The sequence below is a fragment of the Sapajus apella genome, unplaced genomic scaffold (assembly GCF_009761245.1).
Source record: "Sapajus apella isolate SASKATOON/1434 unplaced genomic scaffold, GSC_monkey_1.0 scaffold2, whole genome shotgun sequence".
Taxonomy (NCBI): domain Eukaryota; kingdom Metazoa; phylum Chordata; class Mammalia; order Primates; family Cebidae; genus Sapajus; species Sapajus apella.
Genome location: NW_022436942.1, coordinates 52,698,963 through 52,716,779, shown reverse-complemented (window position 1 = coordinate 52,716,779; position 17,817 = coordinate 52,698,963). Strand labels below are relative to the sequence as shown.

The window sequence follows — 17,817 nt, the reverse complement described above, 5'->3', positions numbered from 1 at the left end:
ATTGTGAAAGTGGGATGCAACTGGCCCCCTTCCTCATGCTCTTCCTCCTCCGCCCTCCTCCTCCTGCCCGCCAGCCCGCCCTCCCTCCACGCCCATCTCCCCTCCTCTCTTGATTCGGTGAGATAGGGAGGAGGGAGGTCTCGTAATTTGGGTTACTGTGTAGGTGGCCTCTTTCATCTATTCATAACAAAGCTCAGCCGCCCGCCGCGACTGCCACCATCGCCCCCTTGGCTCGCCCTGGGCTCCCGGGGCGCGCTAACGGCGCACGGAGCGGGCTCCCGCGCTCGTCCGCCCGCGGGGCTGCTCCAACGCCCGGTTTTGTTTACGACAGCAGCCGGGTCGGGGATACGACAGGCGCGCGGAGAGAGGATCCAGGGTGCTAAGGGGTTGCAGCGGAGGCCCGGGACTCGGGCCACAGGGCTGCTGCGAGGGCGGCTGACAGGTGTAGAGCGGCGAGAGGGAGGCCCCGGGGAGGCGCGCGGGAGACGTGGCCGAGCCGGAGACTCCAGGGACCAAGACGCCCCTGTGGCAGGGAGTGGGTTTCCCCAGGTCAGAGGAGTGAGGTGGCAGAAAGGCAGGCGCCACACTCTCGTTCTGGACAATCCCCGGGGCCAGAGCGCCCATATTTGCAAAGGTTCTCTGATCTCCCTTGGCAACAGAGTCCCAGGCTCTCAAGCCTAGCTCTTGGAAAGTTCAGCTCACTATCTAACCTAATGAGCGGGGCTAACATTTACTGAGCACTTACTACGTGCCGGGTACGCTTATAAATTCACCACATGGGTTAAGACTCATAATTCTCATAACAGCCCTGTTAATTAGTGACTGTTATTGTCATCCCTGCTTATTAGTCCAGGAGAATGATTATGGAAAGACTATGGAACGGGCTGGCATTCTACTGCTGGTAGATATCAGAGCCGAGATTTGAATCCATATCTAGCCCCAGGGCCTCTTACATACCTGGCTCTAGTTAAGTGCCACCTGTGGCCACTACCATAATCCCCCAGAGATCTTTCTCTGCAGTGAGACTGAAAAGTTCCCCAAGTTAAATGCTCTAACCAGCCCCAGCCCTGCCTTCTACTCTGAGACCCAAGTACCCTTATTTCCTTCGAGGCTCTGCATCTGTGTCATAATTACCCACGTTTATCCTTTAGACCCCCTGAGGTCTCACCACCTCACCCAGAGGGTGAATAACAGCTGGGTTGCCCCCAGAGCCACCAAGAATTTCTGAAGCACAGGGACACATTGCCCACTGGGGAATAGGTTCATGATTTCTCGGAATGGGGCTTCCCAGAGGATGCACAAATACCTCCCAGGTTCCTGGGGCAGCTGGTGGCACCATCAGCACCCTCCTTACAGTCTGGCAGGTGAGCCAGGGGTGCAAGGGAGTGCTGAGGACCTCTATGGATCCTTGGGAAATGATCTCTGTTCCTTCCCAGGCTATTTCCAGGCCCGAGGCCCCAGAGAGGGCAATGGGCTGCTATCGGCTTTCTTCCTTCCCTCCAAGTTCCCCAAAACAGGTGCAATCTGTTTTGGGAAGGGAAAGGGATAAGGTGGCTTCCGTCCGATGCTGAATGCTGCTGAAGGTTGCAGGTTTCAAACTTCTCCAACAGTGCTTCAAGTTCTCCCCAGTGCTGAGAAATATGGCAGGAGCTCTGGAAGGCTTAAGGAAAGGAGGGTGAGGTGGAGGGAGAAGCACAAGAGAAGTGTGAGTTTCTGCTCTAGATGTGAAGTGCAAGGATCCCATCATTTCAGCACTGGCTCTCGTACACTAAAGTCAGAGTGGTCATCTTTCCATTCATCAGCCTTTCATTTGCAATTGTATAACATTATCTTTGCCTGCCAGGAGGCAGAAAATGCCTTCCCAAGAGATACGAGGTTGCCCTTTGTGCTGTGATGATAGTGTTGGAGTGCCCACGAGGAGAGGGAAGGAAGAAGGCGAAAGGCCTGAAATACCCAGTTGTTGTGAATCAGGACATCTCAGGCAAGACAAGTCAAATGTTTCACCCACTCCAAAATATCAGGCTTCCCCTACTCCCTGCCCTCCTGGAATGCTTTCAGAATTTTTGCACCACTGGAATTGGGAAAAGCAATATTTTAAAAACCTCATCCGAAGCTCAGAGACCCCCTCCACAGCATAGTAGGGGATTTTTATGCACTGGTGTTTTGACAGTTTTCCCTGTGACTGATGCAGAACTCAGTGACCTTCACTGGCTCCGTGAACTGGCGGTGGCAGTGTCGTTATGTGCTGAGAAGCAATAGTTCAGTTCCATCCCAGAGATAGTTTTACTTCACTGGTAACCAAGTCATTCCTCTAAGTCTGGTAGAGTTGGTACAATCAGTCACAGACCATCTTGGGAGCTATTTGGATTAAACATACTCTGTGGTGTGGCATTTTGATCACTATCCAATTCATTGCTGCTTCGTTTTGAAAAAGAAACAACATCTTAAAAATACTACCCACAAGAAGTATAAATGGCTTTGATGGCCACAGTTCCCTGCCATTCTACTGGGACCACAAGCCCCACTCTTAAGAGTGGGCTTCTTTTTCTCCCATTTAATTGTATGCAGACTCCTACGGTGAAAGAAATCAGAATCTGTGCTAACTTTTTGGCATGAAAAACGTAGGCGACAAGGATGCATATAAATGCATCAGCATTCTTTGCTGATTCTACCCCCATTTTGTACAAACATGTTTGCCCCTTCCCAGCTTTCTTGTGTGCTAAAGCTCCACCTTCAGGACACAAGTTCACATTTGAAAAGTGTGGGAAATACGAACAACTGAAATAAATATTTAGGCATGTGAGTTCTGTATCTCTTTGATCACTTTCTGTTGGACACCGCTGTCTAGCCCAGGGGTGCAAGTCCCCTTGGTGACAAAGCTTCCCTCTCCAACTGGCCAAGCCCATCTTGTTGGGTGTCACTTATAAGCACATTTCGGAACTCCTTGTAACACAACTGGCTGAAACCCAAAAAAGAAGAAGATGGTGCAGATTTATCCTCCAGACAGAGGCCTGCTACCACGGAAACAGGCAGTTCAGACCGATTCCGAGCAGTTTTATTTGCAGCGTTCACTAGATGGGAGTCTTCATAATGAGAAAATGTCAACTCCCTCAGGCACCGAAGGCAATCTGGGTTAACCAGGCCATCCACAATCAGACTCACTTCTGGTGGACAGGACTTTATAGATTCAGTGGTTTCCTGCTGGGGCCCAGGACATTAAGAACTGTTCAGTAGGCAATTGGTCACAGTCACAAGATGGCTATCACTGGTACTTCAGTTTTGTTTCTGATTTTGTTTTTTTTTTTTTTTTTTTTATCTGACAGTGGTCTGTAGCATGACTTGGCTGGCAGAGATTGAACGCAATGGAGAATATTCGTTCTGGTGGTCAGTGAATTCTCTCTATGCCTCACGCAGCTACAACCCCCTAGGCAGAATTTGGGAAATACCATTCCGGTGGGTGGAATAATACCTGTATTGTCCTCTTAGGATTTAAGGCCACTTCTTCCTCCACAGCTTTGCTGATATCTGTCTGGTCTTCCACATCGAGGCCCTTATCAAAGCTCCCAGGCCCTTTTGGTGGCCGACAGGAAAAAGAAATGAGCCAGCCTCCTTTCTAGACTGCTGATGAGTAGATGGTTCAAAGAAGATTAGAGGAAGAGCTGTTTAGTAAGTTCACATTGGTGCTGAGAGATGAGTTGGACACAGTTCAGTCAACATGAAAAGCCTCTCTGGCATGGCACAGTTAAGACGTGGCCAAAGGAACTCCATGCCTCATCCTCTCTGCTCACCCAACATGGCCCTAGACAATTGCTGAGCATTCTTATGCTTGGCAGTAGTGTCCCCCTGCCATGGTTTAAAGTCAGGAAGGCTTGTTTGGTCCTTCAGTAGGTGTGACGTGGGGTCACTCCCACCTTTACAGCTGTCATCTTATTCCATGTCATGATTTAATAGCTCATGGTCATTCCCCAGCAGAGTGCAAATGTAGATGGGAGAGTGGAGTGAAACGTACAAGAATATGACTCTTTATGCAAAGTCCAGTGACTTTCTTTAAGCTAAATAAGACCCTATGCTCTGCTTTAGCGATGGATGAGCTATTGCCTATTGAAAGGACACAAAATGTCGGATATGCTTAAGAGACTGCGGAGTCTAGGACATCACCTTAGCATTCCAGCCCTCACTTTCCAGGCAGTGTGTTCAGTCATGAAGTTTTGAGCCTTTTCTCCAAAACATGCACCAAAACCATCCATGGTTAAGAATCTGAGGCTATTACTGGTTGAAAGTAAAATATGGTAAATCACCAGCCATCACAGTGTTTTTCTAGACCAGCTGGAGTTCACCCTGCATGAAGTATGCAAACTCATCAGTTAATTACTTCTAAAGATTTGGGGAATCTCTGTAACTTGAGCAGTCTCTTGAAAATCAAGCTTTTCTCTGATGTTTACGAGATTCTAGTCTGTCCCTGCTTGTATTGTCCTTGCTGTTCTTCGGAAATAAGGAGCCAAAAGGGCATCAAGGACTAGACACAAAATGCTGATTCCTCTTTAATACAATGTTGTTTCCCGTGTCTTTGCCCTCCCATCACAGCTCTGAGACTCGCTGTCAGCGAAATCCTAGGCTCTGAATCCTCTGATAACTGGCAGCTTGGCATAAGCCCATTCTAAGAGAAGAGCTGCCAGAAACCAGCCTTCATATTAATAATAACTCCAACTCTTGAAATGAATAGCAGAAGATAAGATAAACACGCAGATAACTTCACAGCCACTTGCACTTCCGCTTCCTTGAGATTCTGGTGGGGAGATGCTCTGAGCTGAGAATAAAGTTGCTGGACTTTGCAGTGAGCCCTCTGATGCTCTCCACCAAGCTGGTGTGCCTTCTCATTCTTAAGTCCTTGCCACTCCCTAGAAAATAGTCCCACCAGGGTGGGGAGGAAGCAACCAATATCAGCTCTGAGCATGGGCTTTTGCTGTCGGGAAGCTGGGTGTGGGCAGCCCCGCTCATGACCCATCCTGGGGAAGCCCTGGGAATAGGGCAGCACGGCAGCATCTGTCAGGCACTCAGCCCCACACACAGAATCCCAAATCCAAAGTTCATGGAAGGCCCAATGTTTGCCTTGCCCTCCTGCCCCTATTCTTTTTGTCTTTTATTTTTTTTTTCAAAGGCTTCATTGAGGTTTGACAGTCATACAAAAATCTGTACCTCTTTATTATATACAACGGGTTGTGCTTGGAATAAGTCCACACCCATGAAACTATCACCACAATCTCTTCTACCCCTTCCCTAGTCATTCCTATTTATTTCTTCTTCCCCATCTGTGCTGAATAGTCTCTTCTTCTCCCTGCAGACCATCTCCCCACTCCTCCCCCTTTTGCTGTAGACCCAGAAGTTTGACATTTACGGACATCACCCTTGCCTTTTGGCTTCTGGTTGGATTCAGCCCATGGGAAGTCCCAGCTGGGGAACCAGAGGTGAACAGCTAGGGTGAAGTTTGAATGTTTATTCTCCTAGCTCCCTCCTTACCCATCTATGCATTGGCTGTGGCTGTGTCCCTCTCAAAGGCCACAGCTCCTGTGGGCAGTCCTCTCTCACAGCTGTACCGTGGGCCCAGTACACTTCTGTGGGCCCAGTAACCACTCCCTCGCCCTCCTCTGCAGGCCTGTGGGATTCCATGATTGTCGTTGTGGCTGGTCCGCTGGTCTCCCTTCATCCTGGCACACCTCAGCCATGGTCCCGCCATGAATGTATCTGCTTGCATGTGTCACCTGTTTCCTGCCAGAATCGTAACTAACAAACCAACCTACCTCCAATCATGGATCTAGAGGTGACCCCAAATGATGTTTAAAGCTGCACATTCAGTTTGTCCGCTGATGGAAAGCAGAGAGGCGGCTGGTCAAAATGGAACTCCTTTGTTTCCAAACGGTTCGTTCCCCTGAATCTGGCAATGGAAAAAAGCTACATTTTTATTCTCTTTGCACAGGCTTTCCTACACTAAATTCAACCTGGTGATACAGACAGTAGAAACCTGGCTGGGTAGGATTTTTTTTTTTTTTTCAGTTAAAACATAAAACTAAAAGAATCTTGAAAGTAAATCAGAACTGCTGGGCACTAAGGGTTCAGAAGGTGGTGGGGGCAGAGGGTGGTTATGATCTCTCAAATTCTGCTGAACGTTTGAAATATATTTTCAAACAAGATACAAAACCAAGCATGCCGCTTTGTCCTTTTTAGACGTTTCTCCTTAAGTCTGAACTCCAGCAGTCCCTTCCATAAAGTGGAGAAATGTCATTGATATTCATTATTACCAAAGCAGGATTATTAAGAGATTGCTATACTTCCTTATCTCCAAATCTCATCCTATCCCACCTACTACTAATAATGAAGAGATAAACTGGATGCTTTTGGTTCCTTTATACTCAAGGAAGGCTGTGTAGGAGAGATAGAAACCCTCTAAAGATACTACTTTTTTTTTAGTTTTTTTAATTTTAAAAAAATGTTGAAAAATAAATCCATGTCTTCCTAAGTTCCCGACCCCCATTTCTCTGAGCTTCTGGAAGATGAGCTTGGTGGGCACCCTCAGAGCCTTAGCATTCCCCAGCTGGCCCCTGAAGACAGAGCCTCTCTTCCAGCCTCTGCTGCTGTAAGGCCCCTCTGCCAACCTCCCCCCTGCAGCCTCCCTCCCCACCTCACCCCAGATTTACTACTAAAAGAAGAGAAAGAGGAATGAGAACAGCCAGCACACCCAACTGTCCTCTCCCCACCCCCAGGCTAAGGTCACTACCCTTGACACACAAAGGGCAGGGCCCAGAGGCCAAGTCCCAGCAGACTAGGAGGCAGCCATTCCCCTCCCGGCCAGGAAGCAAAAGTGCCCTCAGGCCAGCTCAAAGGTACCTGAGCCCTGGCCCAGCTGGCAGGAACACAGGCAGAACCCACAGGTCCAGGCTGGGCTGTCAGCAGCTCTGGGTCTTGGAAAGACCCAGCAAGAGCCCTAGTCCCTTCTGTCCTCAGTGACACAAGAGAAGCCTGGGGATGTCCAGCAAAGGGGTCCTGGAGCCTATGGTTGGTGGAGGACTCAGGGCTCAGAGTGAGGGCCTAAGGGCTCCAGAGGGGCTCCAATCAGGGTGGGTGGGGGCTGAGGGCCAGGGCAGGCACTATAGTGGGAGGCAGCCAGAGCGGGGCAGATGAGAGTCGGCGGGGGCCGGTTGGCGGCCAGCTGGGGCTGGAGGAAGTGCCCTGCTGCAGTTGGGATGGTTGTCAGAGCAGAATGGGAGCCATGGGCAAAGGTAGCCTCAGCAATGAGGCGGCTGGGACAGCGAGGTGGGAGGCAGAGGAGGGTGGCACGGGGGGCACTGATCAGGGCACAGACATGGAGACCAATGTAATCAGGACCTCATCAACATCATCTAGAGCTGGTGCTGTCAAGGGAGCCCCTCTCTAGCCTCCTCCATGGGGACTGCGCCTCCAGGGGCCCCATCCTGCTCAGCCTCCCATTCTTGCAGCACCTCTTCCAGACTGAAGCAGCACTGGTAGCTCACAAAGGTCTTCACCTGGGTCAGCGACTTGTTTCCAATCACTGCTGCAATAGCCGCAAAGTCTTTGCCATACCTACGGGTGGCCTGGACAGCCAAAAGCTGCTCATCTTTGGTGCAGGGGGAGCTGAACTTGGTGTTGGCCTCCGCGGGGCGGAGGGGTCCAGTGCCGCCTCCAGGGCTTGAAGCAGGCTGCTGTTCATCAGCTTCGTGCTCTGCACCTCTCTCCTGGGGTCTCCAGCATCAGGCTGACCCTCCCTCACGCCTCCTCAACCCTCTTCGAGCTCATCACTGTCTTCTTTGTCCTTGCGGTCCCCCCAGTCTCTGGGCCTGTCTGTCCATCACGCTGGTTCAGCTGCGGGTCTTCTTCCAAGCGTAGTAATACTTAAAACAAAAAAGCTATTTTAATATTTTTTAAAAATAAAATATTATTTTATGGGAATCAACTTGCCAGGCAGCATCTGCCGGATCCACTGGAAACACTCGGTGTGGAAGCCAAAGCCCTGTTCAAACAGCACCTTGGCCTCTACCGTCCACTTGTTAGAGAGCCAGGTCAGCCAGGGACTTCTCCACATTGCGCTTATGCCACAGGAGCATGCCCAGCGCCTGCTCAGTGTTGTCTCCATGCTTCTCCTTGGCCATCACAATGTACTACTGGTCGAGCTCGGCATCTGACACACAGTGGTTGGGTGACCACACCAGCATCCCTTCAGCTCCTTGCTGCTGCAGTGTGCGGGGCTCTCAGGCTTGCACTCCGGAATTACGGCCTGGTAATCGGTTCCCACAGGGATGATGCTGTTGCGGAAGTGCTCCTCCTTGCTGCTGTCATCCTCCGAGTGGGCTGTCCGGCGTCGGGCACTGTGTTGGTCCAGCTACGGGACAGGATCCCCAGCCTGGCTCGGCTTCTCCATCACCCAGGGCATTACCCCGCCCAGCTGCCCTGGTTGGGGGTGGGGAGCGCAGGAGCCATTGGACAGTGAACAGTGGCTGCCGCACTTACCCCAGGCACAGTGCCTGGCCCGGCCTGAGAGGTCGACACGCGCTGTCTTCCATCTTGCCCCTGTCCCCAAGATGCTTCGTTTTTAGAGGGTATTTTATTTTTACCCTGCTATGACTTCTGTACTTTAATCATCTGAATCAGTCAATTTGAAACCTGATTCCCCTCATTTATTGGACATTCTTAATGGTGATTAAATATTTACGCTGTCAGAGGCCTGTTTTTTTTCTTACCGTGAAAGCGGCAATTTTGGAACATTTGGGAACTTTAATTGTGAGGACAGGCACTCTTACATTCATAGCCAAATGGTCAAAGATGCATTTCTCAGTCTCTCTGATTTGGTGGGAGGAGGAGGAGATGATGAAAGAACAGGTGTGTGATCCTAGGGGCACGATCCTGGTCAACTGGATTTCTTGCTGACTGAGGACTGGACACAGAACTGTTCTGAGGCCAATTAGCAATAAGCAGAGTTGGCCTAAGTCAAGGGCCCCTCTTGGTTGTCCTGTAGGACTGCTGGAAGCCCACCCACCTGGGTCCCAGAACTCATGGACCTGGGCTCCTACATATCTCATTCCCAGCCCTGAGGGAGGTAAGCTTTGCCTTGCCAGCACTCACAGTCCCTTACGTGCCCAACTAATACTACCTCGATGGTGGCAATGGTGTTACCCCTAGCCACCCAGCCCATTGGGAAGTCCAGTGTCATGACTAAGAGCTCAGGCCTTAGCCTGAGGAGCTTAGGCCTGCACAAGGGCACCCGGCCAAGGGGGATGAGGAACTAAAACCCAGCCTGTTTTCTGTTTACCAAATCTTGCACCCTGGCTTGGGGCTGGGTGTTCCCAAAGGAAGTGGTGCCTTTTTCTTTGTACAAAGACTCTGTAGGCCGGCAGTGATCCCAGCCAGACCCGGGTCCCAGACCCTGTGCACCTCTCAGTAACTACGCAGGCTTGAGCTATCCTCACTGTGGGTTGGAAAAATGGCATCCATCACGTGGGGTTTTCATGCGTATTGAGTGAGATAATATGTGCAAAGCATTTAGCACAATGCCTGGCACACAGGAAGTCGCTCAGTAAATAAAAAACATCATGATTACCATTATTATTACCAGGACTCTAATGCTGTGTTAACTCAGCATTGTTAGTATTAGGATGGGTTTGCTAGGACTGCTGTGACAAAGTATCACAGACATTTCCTTACAGGTCTGGAGGTTGGAAGTCCAAGATCAAGGTGTTGGCAGGGCTGGTTTCTTCTGAGGCCTCTCTCCTTGGCTTGTAGATGTCCATCTTCTCTCGGTATCTTCACATGGTCCTTTTTCTATACACATCTGTGTTCAAACTTCCTCTTCTTATAAGAAAACCAGGCCGGGCACAGTGGCTCAAGCCTGTAATCCCAGCACTTTGGGAGGCCGAGGTAGGTGGATCATCTGATGTTAGGAGTTTTAGACCAGCCTGACCAACATGGAGAAACCCCATCTCTACTAAAAATACAAAATTAGCAGGGTGTGGTGGTGGGCGCTTGTAATCCCAGCTACTCAGGAGGCTGAGGCAGGAGAATGGCTTGAACCTGCCAATGGGAGGCAGAGGTTGCAGTGAGCCGAGATTGTGCCATTGTACTCCAGGCTGGGCAACAAGAGCAAAACTCCATCTCAAAAAAAAAAAAAGAACACCAGTCTAGATTAATTAGATAACTTCATTTTACTTCTTTAAAGATCCTACTTCTAAATACAGTCACATCCAAAGCCTCTGGTGGGACAGGACTTCAACATATGAATTGGGGTTTGGTGACGACTCAGCTGCTAACACCTATTCTCCATCTCGAACCCTATCCCTAGGAAAACATTTTAACTAGCATTTCTCGGGCACATGTTTCTGCTCAGTACTGAGCCCGTTTACTTCAGTTTCTTTATTTAGTTTTTGCAATAACCTCCTAAGTATTATTACATCATTTTGCAGATAAGCAAACTGAAGGGCAGAGAGCTTAATGACAAGCCAAGGTCCTACAGTACAGCAGGTCCAAGCTGGGCCCTGAACCCCTCCTTCTGGCCAACTCCATGGCATCGGGCTTGCTGATGGATTCTCACCACATGGTATTAGTGGCTGATAACAATCGTTACCCTCCCTGGTTGTTCCGTTGCTGTAGCTGCTGGTGGCCGGCCAGAGCAGAGCAAACACTGTTCTCATAATCTCTTCCTCCATAAAGGCTTTCTTCATTTCCCATTGCTGTCTTCTCACTGGACGTCTCTGCCTCTTCAATTCTCACCTGGTGCACGATCCTCCCAATCCCCGTACGTTCCCAATTCATTGACCTGCCTCTTGGTCCTACCGGCTAGTTTCATGAAGGTGAAGAGAAGATGCCACTAGTGTTAAGAGTGGATGTGAGTGTTAGGTACATCAGAACCAGCAGGAACGGGGAATGGTCATATCTAGAAGGTCTGACCAAAGTGCATCTAAGACTACATCTGTAATTGATGGATGAGCAGTTCAGAGCCAAGTCATCCCAGGATATCAAGAAGATACACGGCTGGGCGTGGTGGCTCACGCCTATAATACTAGCACTTTGGGAGGCCGAGGTGGGTGAATCACTTGAGGTCAGGAGTTTAAGACCAGCTTGGCCAACATGGTGAAACCCTGTCTCTACTAAAAATACAAAAATGAGTCGGGCATGTTGGCAGGTGCACGTAATCCTAGCTACTCGGGAGGCTGATGTAGGAGAATTGCTTGAACCCAGGAGGCAGAGGTTGCAGTGAGCCAAAATCATGCCACTGCACTCCAGCCTGGGTGACAGAGTGAGCCTGTCTCAAAAAGAAGAAGGAGGAGGAGGAAGAAGGGAGGGAGGAGGAGGAGAAGAAGGAGAAGGAGGCAGAGAAGGAGGAGAATGAGAAGGAGAGAGAGAGGAAGAGGGGGAGGGGGAGGGGGAGGTAGGGAGGGGGAGGCAGGGAGGGGGAGGGGGAGCTAGAGAGGAGAAGGAGGAGAGGGGGAGGGAGACAGGAAGGTAGGGGAGGGGGAGGGAGACAGGAGGGGGAGGGGTGGGGGAGGGGAAGGGAGAAGGAGAAGGAGGAAGGAGAAGATAAACAGATCTGCGATTTCCAAATGGCATAAGGAATAGGTCAGAAAGTAGCAACAGTAGGCGGGAGCAAGAACTGCAATAAAGGAGGGAGAACAGCAGATTCAGGGGCAGGTACTTCCAAAGAGGTGAGAAAGTGATCAAGAAGACAAGTTGGTGTAAATATTACAAGCTAATGGAAGATATGAAGCAGGATGGCAGATGGCAAAATTGCCCCCGTGCTTGGGAAGTCCTTTCAAAGAAGGGAAGGATTCTCATTAAGTATGGAATTTGGGGGTATACTGCTTTAAGAGATTTACCATAGCAAAAGCCAGACTTTGAGCATAGGCAAGCATTATTAAAACTTTGTTACTAAATGCTATTTGCTGCCCATTGAATGTGTACCCCATGAATGCTGTGAACTATAAGGATGTGTGTGGGGTGTATGTGAAATTAGATTAAGGGTCACAGATACAGTACAAAGCCAAGAACGCATTATTTCTCTTTCTAGGTACAAGTCCTATCTTTTCAGCTAGACGTTCAGTCTCTGTGACCAGGCTATGTGTTGTTAACGATATTGGGATTATGAGATCATTTTATTGTGAGTGAAAGGGTATTCAAAAGCCATTGCTAGTTGTATGTGAATGAGAGTGACCAAACTAAAACCCAAAAGACAAAATGTGATTGATGAAACCACATTTTACCTAGTTCAGGAAGGACCCACAGAAGTGACACTCAAGTGCCTGTAGGAGGGGTGCAGTTAGCACTGAAGGCATGAAAAGAGGGGCCTTGGCTGGGCGCAGTGGCTCATGCCTGTAATCCCAGCACTTTGGGAGGCCAGGGCAGGCGGATCACTTGAGGTCAGGAGTTCAAGACCAGCCTGGCCAACACGGTGAAAACCTAGTCTCTAGTAAAAATACAAAAATTAGCTGGGCGTGGTGGTGCGCACCTGTAGTCCCAGCTACTTGAGAGGCTGAGGCAGGAGAATTGCTTGAGCCTCCCAGGAGGTGGAGGTTGTAGTGAGCTTAGATTGTGCCACTGCACTCCAGCTTGGGTGACAGAGCAAGATTCAAAAAAAAAAAAAAAAAAAAAAGACGGGCCTTAAAGAAATAGGAGTTAAAGTGATGGTAGTGACTGTGAGCACATTCCTCTGGCTGTTTTGTTGTTGAATAGAATGTGTAGATGAAACAAAACAGGCCGTGGTAGCAGGCTGCTGGAAAGAGCCTTCCTGCTCTATGGAGGGTTCTGTGGCCTCAGCACCCAAAGCCCAAAGATGTTGCCCATAAACCGACCAGGTGAGCAGCCCCTACTGGCCAAGATAACTCTTTCAGCTTCACGCTTGTCCGGCACTTAAAACCTGTGCTCATCTTTTGACTCTTACCATCATTATTGTTAAAAACAATAAGTATTCTCATCATCACTGGTCATTAGAGAAATGCAAATCAAAACTACAGTGAAATACCATCTCACGCCAGTTAGAATGGCAATCATTAAAAAATCAGGAGACAGCAGATGCTGGAGAGGATGTGGAGAAATAGAAAGGCTTTTATACTGTTGGTGGGAGTGTAAATTAGTTCAACCATTATGGAAGACAGTGTGGTGATTCCTTAAGGATGTAGAAATAGAAATACCATTTGGCCCAGCAATCACATTACTGGGTATATACCCAAAGGATTATAAAACATTCTATTATAAAGACACATGCACACATATGTTTTTTGTGGCACTGTTCACAATAGCAAAGACTTGGAACCAACCCAAATGCCCATCAATGATAGACTGGATAAGGAAAATGTGGCACATATACACCATGGAATACTATGCAGCCATAAAAAAGGATGAGTTTTTGTCCTTTGCAGGGACATGAATGAAACTGGAAACCATCATTCTCAGCAAACTGACACAAGAACAGAAAACCAAACACCACATGTTCTCACTCATAAGTGGGTGTTGAAAACACATGGACACAGGGAGAACATCACACACCGGGGCCTGTCAGTGGGTAGGGGGGTGCTAGGGCAGGGATATCAGGGGGTGGAGGGATTGGGGAGGGATAGCATTAGGAGAAATACCTAATGTAGATGACGGGGAGAATGGATGCAGCAAACCACCATGGCATGTGTATACCTATGTAATAAACCTGCATGTTCTGCACATGTACCCCAGACCTTAAAGTATAATAAAAAAAATTTGAGTTCAACTAAGCATTTATCAAATATTTGAAGTCACTGGGGTATATAAATAAGTTTCTAACCACACTGTCCAATGTGTAAGGACTTTATATCTGGTAAAAAAAGAAAAAAAAGTATTTATTAAAGGACTTTCAGGCCGGGTGCGGTGGCTCAAGCCTGTAATCCCAGCACTTTGGGAGGCCGAGGCGTGTGGATCACGAGGTCAAGAGATTGAGACCATCCTGGTCAACATGGTGAAACCCCGTCTCTACTAAAAATAAAAAACATTAGCTTGGCATGGTGGCGTGTGCCTGTAATCCCAGCTACTCAGGAGGCTGAGGCAGGAGAATTGCCTGAACCCAGGAGGCGGAGGTTGCGGTGAGCCGAGATAGTGCCATTGCACTCCAGCCTGGGTAACAAGAGCGAAACTCTGTCTCAAAAAAAAAAAAAAAAAAAAAGGACTTTCATATGTAGGGGCTTATGCTAAGAGCTAAGAATATACTTGGTACTGTCTCCTGTTGTTAGCAGTGGGATTTTCACGCGTCTTTAAATGAGCCAGGCTCTTTCAAGCACCGGTGCCCTTGCATTTGCAGTACATTTCATCAGAAACACCCTTTCCATCTTCTCAGCTTTGTGAACTCTTACGTATCTACTAAGGTCCAATGTAAAAGCCACTTTCTCCTGGGATTCTTCCTTTAAATCGTTCTAGAATGCCTCTACTAGACTATAAGCTTCCAATTAAAAAATAAACAACACTAGAAAAGAAGTACTAGCTCATCTTTGTGCCCCTAGGGCCCATATACAGTAAGGGCCCATTCATTTATTACGAAATAGTGAAGTGTGTCTGCTCCATGCCAGGCTCTGTTCTAGCAGTGTAACTAAACCCACCTGTTGAATTTGTTAAACGGGACCAACTCCTCTACTTGGTTCTGAATTCCCTGCTCTGAACTTGAAGAGCACTTTATCAGTAAGTTAATAGCATTTAAATCTGGTGATTCACATCATGCACTATACATTGGTTGTGTGTATAGCTCTTTCACTTGATATAATTTCTTTGAGATCAGGGATGGTGTCTTATTCAGTTTATCTCCATATTCCCCTTATTCCTCAAACTTTCTGTTCATTAACTCACTCCCATCTTTTTAATGATGCTTCCTGAGAACCTACTACGTGCTAGGCATGTGTTGTGGGCTGGGGTTATGGCAATGAGCAAGACCAATGGTGTTATTTTCATGCAAATTTCTGGGCTTTACACAGAGTCAGTATTCAGTAAATGTCAGTTGAATTGTAATGTAAAGTCTCCATACCTTTTAGAGGCAGGAGTCTTTCTTTGAGGTACCCACAGTCCCATATACAATGACAAAACTTGGCAACTGCACAATGCATATTTACCAATTCATGAATTGATTATCTCTGCAGAGAAAGAGAATATAAAAGGAGAAAAACAAATCCTTGCCACCAAAAATATTATTGACAATATGGAGGAGCAACCACTGAACATAGCTTTTGAATTATTTGTTAATTTACAGCACCTTTCAAACTTTGCTTGAAAATGGCTTTATATTGAAAAGGGAAGAGTCTTATACTGTAATTATGTCAGGCAAGCTTATAATAATTATAATAATTATCAACTGAGTGCCAATAATACTTTAAAGAACTCCACTGAGCATAAAGATCGCACTAGCACCTAACAGGTATTTAAAATTAAGCTCTTTAAAATTGCAAAGGCACAGATATAGTGTTTTCTATTTTTTAGTAAGCAAAGATTCTGACAAATAATTACCCTCTTTTTCCCGGTAGAAACTTCTGTTTACACGGAAAACTTTCTCTAAGATAGATTTCTTCTAAATCCACTGGGAATTTGAGCAATTGATTTTCTTTAACATATCTTGAATGACATTCTCTCATCTGAAAAATATGACAACATGCTAGATCTCGGAGTCCTTCCAGAGCAGAAGGACACACCCATCAACAGACAAGTTTTCATGGGTATGTCCTTCTACTAAGCATAGAAAAAGCCAGACTTTGAAGCACGCTAGGATTCCCCCTAGTGGATGTAAAAGGTACTTGATTTAAGGAAAAAAAAAATCCACACCTGAGGGGAGTTGGTGGGTTTACAAACATTCATTCCCCCCAGCATCTGCTCCTGAAAGTTGGAAGCATGTCACCGATTAATAAAGGTTTGATTAGCACTCCTCTTTCTATCTGGCATCCATAGTAATTAAGGTGTCTGCCTGCAGGCTTGCAAATGCAGCATGAAATTACAGTCAGCCCTAGAACAGAGAAATAAAATGAACACTCTTTAAAACAACACCATCTAATTTCCATAAGACACTCCCCAAATCAAATTCTCATCTGTGACTATTTTGGTTTAAATTGATGTGCTGCCTTTATCCAAATCATGAAAAAGATTGGTTCTTTTAAGAGACTCTGTTATTATCTATGTCAGTGGTGGCCAGCTACTTTAAAAATGTGCTTTTGTGTATTGTCCAAATTAGATTTCTGGGTGTTGGTCTCTGTCATGTCTTTTACAAATTCCCACTACTTCTCATGTGTCATGTCTGTGAATTCATTCCATACACATTTGTTGATTATAGGCACAGGGCCAGGTGCTAAATAGTGGGGGATAAAGAACACATTTAAGGCGCAGATCTTGGCCTCTGAAAAACTGCTGATCTATTCTGACAGGTCAACTTTCTGTCTCCTTTACTGGCTCTGCTTTCTGGTCCTGCCTTTAAAAATGTAGATGTGTAGGTGACCATGATAACTATTTTTATCTGCCCAGAAAGGTTTACCATTCCTGTTCTTCTGAGAAAGAGGCTGTACCCTCCTTCCAACCATACGGGGGCATATGACATGGGTCCGGCCAATCCAAGTGCTCCGTAGGTTTGGTCTAAGGATGGGTCCTGTGATTCTAGCAAAGTCAATTGGAGTTCTTTCCAGGAATTATTATAGGGATGATGGGAGAAAAGAGGTTTTTTATGGGGGGGGTGGCTAATCTGGGGCTAGCAGTGGCTTTGCCCTCTGCCTAGCGGAAAAGTCCTGAATGAAGTAGGAGACGAGACAGAGATGGGGGGGGGGGCGGAGAGAGAGAGAGAGAGAGAGAGAGAGAGACTGACTGTTGTCACCAGGACTGGGTGCTCAGCTGACGCTTGGTCATCACTCTTGACATCAGTCCCTTCTTCTGTCTTTGGCACCCTCCCATCCCTGCAGTGTTCTCCCTGGTCAGTATTACCAACGCGCACGAGCTTCCATGACTACCTATTTGCTGATGACTCTAAGATATCTACACAAAAGTGATCTCTTGATCTCTGAACACTAGGCCTTGAACTTTAAATCTGTATGTCTAAATGCCTACTGGCCATTTCCCTTGGACATTCTATACTTACTTGAAGTCAATTTTCTTCCATACCTTTTCCCCACAGGTTCCTAGTCTCGTTGGGTGACAGCACTGTCCATCCAGGTTCTCAAATCAGAAGATGGAAGCCATCCTAGATGCTTATTTCACCTTCCATATTTAATCAACCAGTAAGCCCACTAATTTGTATCATGGGCTTGATTTCTTGTCATAAGATTTCTTATTTCCCAGATCCTCTCTGTTCTCTCCTTCCTATTCCTTAGCTTGGCCTCTCATCACTTCAGCACTAGGCTGTTTTAGGTGAGACTGGTGTTCCTGGTCCCAGGTTCGTTGCCCACCTCCTCCAACCCAACCTTCACATTGCCCTTTCATTGTCTTCCAAAATGGAAAGCTGATGGGATTACTTCCTGTTAAAAATACTTCAGTGACTCCCATTGTTTCCCAGTTGCTTTATATTCCCAAGAAGAGTAGAAGGCCCTACTCTTCTTGGCAACACCTTCCTACGCCAAACAAGGGCACTGGCTGCTGGAAGTGACCAGCCTAGGAGCTTTCTCTGTCAGGTTCCACCCAGCAGTCCCAAGGGCTGAGAGAGCAGGGTAGTATCTCAACACACTTTATGAAACACACATTGGGAAGCCCTGACTTAGAGGATATAGCTTATATTTCTTAGCTTGATATATAAGGTCCCTGCCTGACCATTTTTGCAATATTATGTCCTCCATTCCTTCATAT

At 47.4% G+C, this 17,817-nt stretch overlaps 1 pseudogene; it reads right to left on the bottom strand.

Annotated features, from left to right (window-relative positions):
• Positions 1-7,063: 7,063 nt before the first annotated feature.
• LOC116554901 lies at positions 7,064-8,443 on the bottom strand (annotated as a pseudogene).
• Between the last annotated feature and the right edge of the window lie 9,374 nt (positions 8,444-17,817).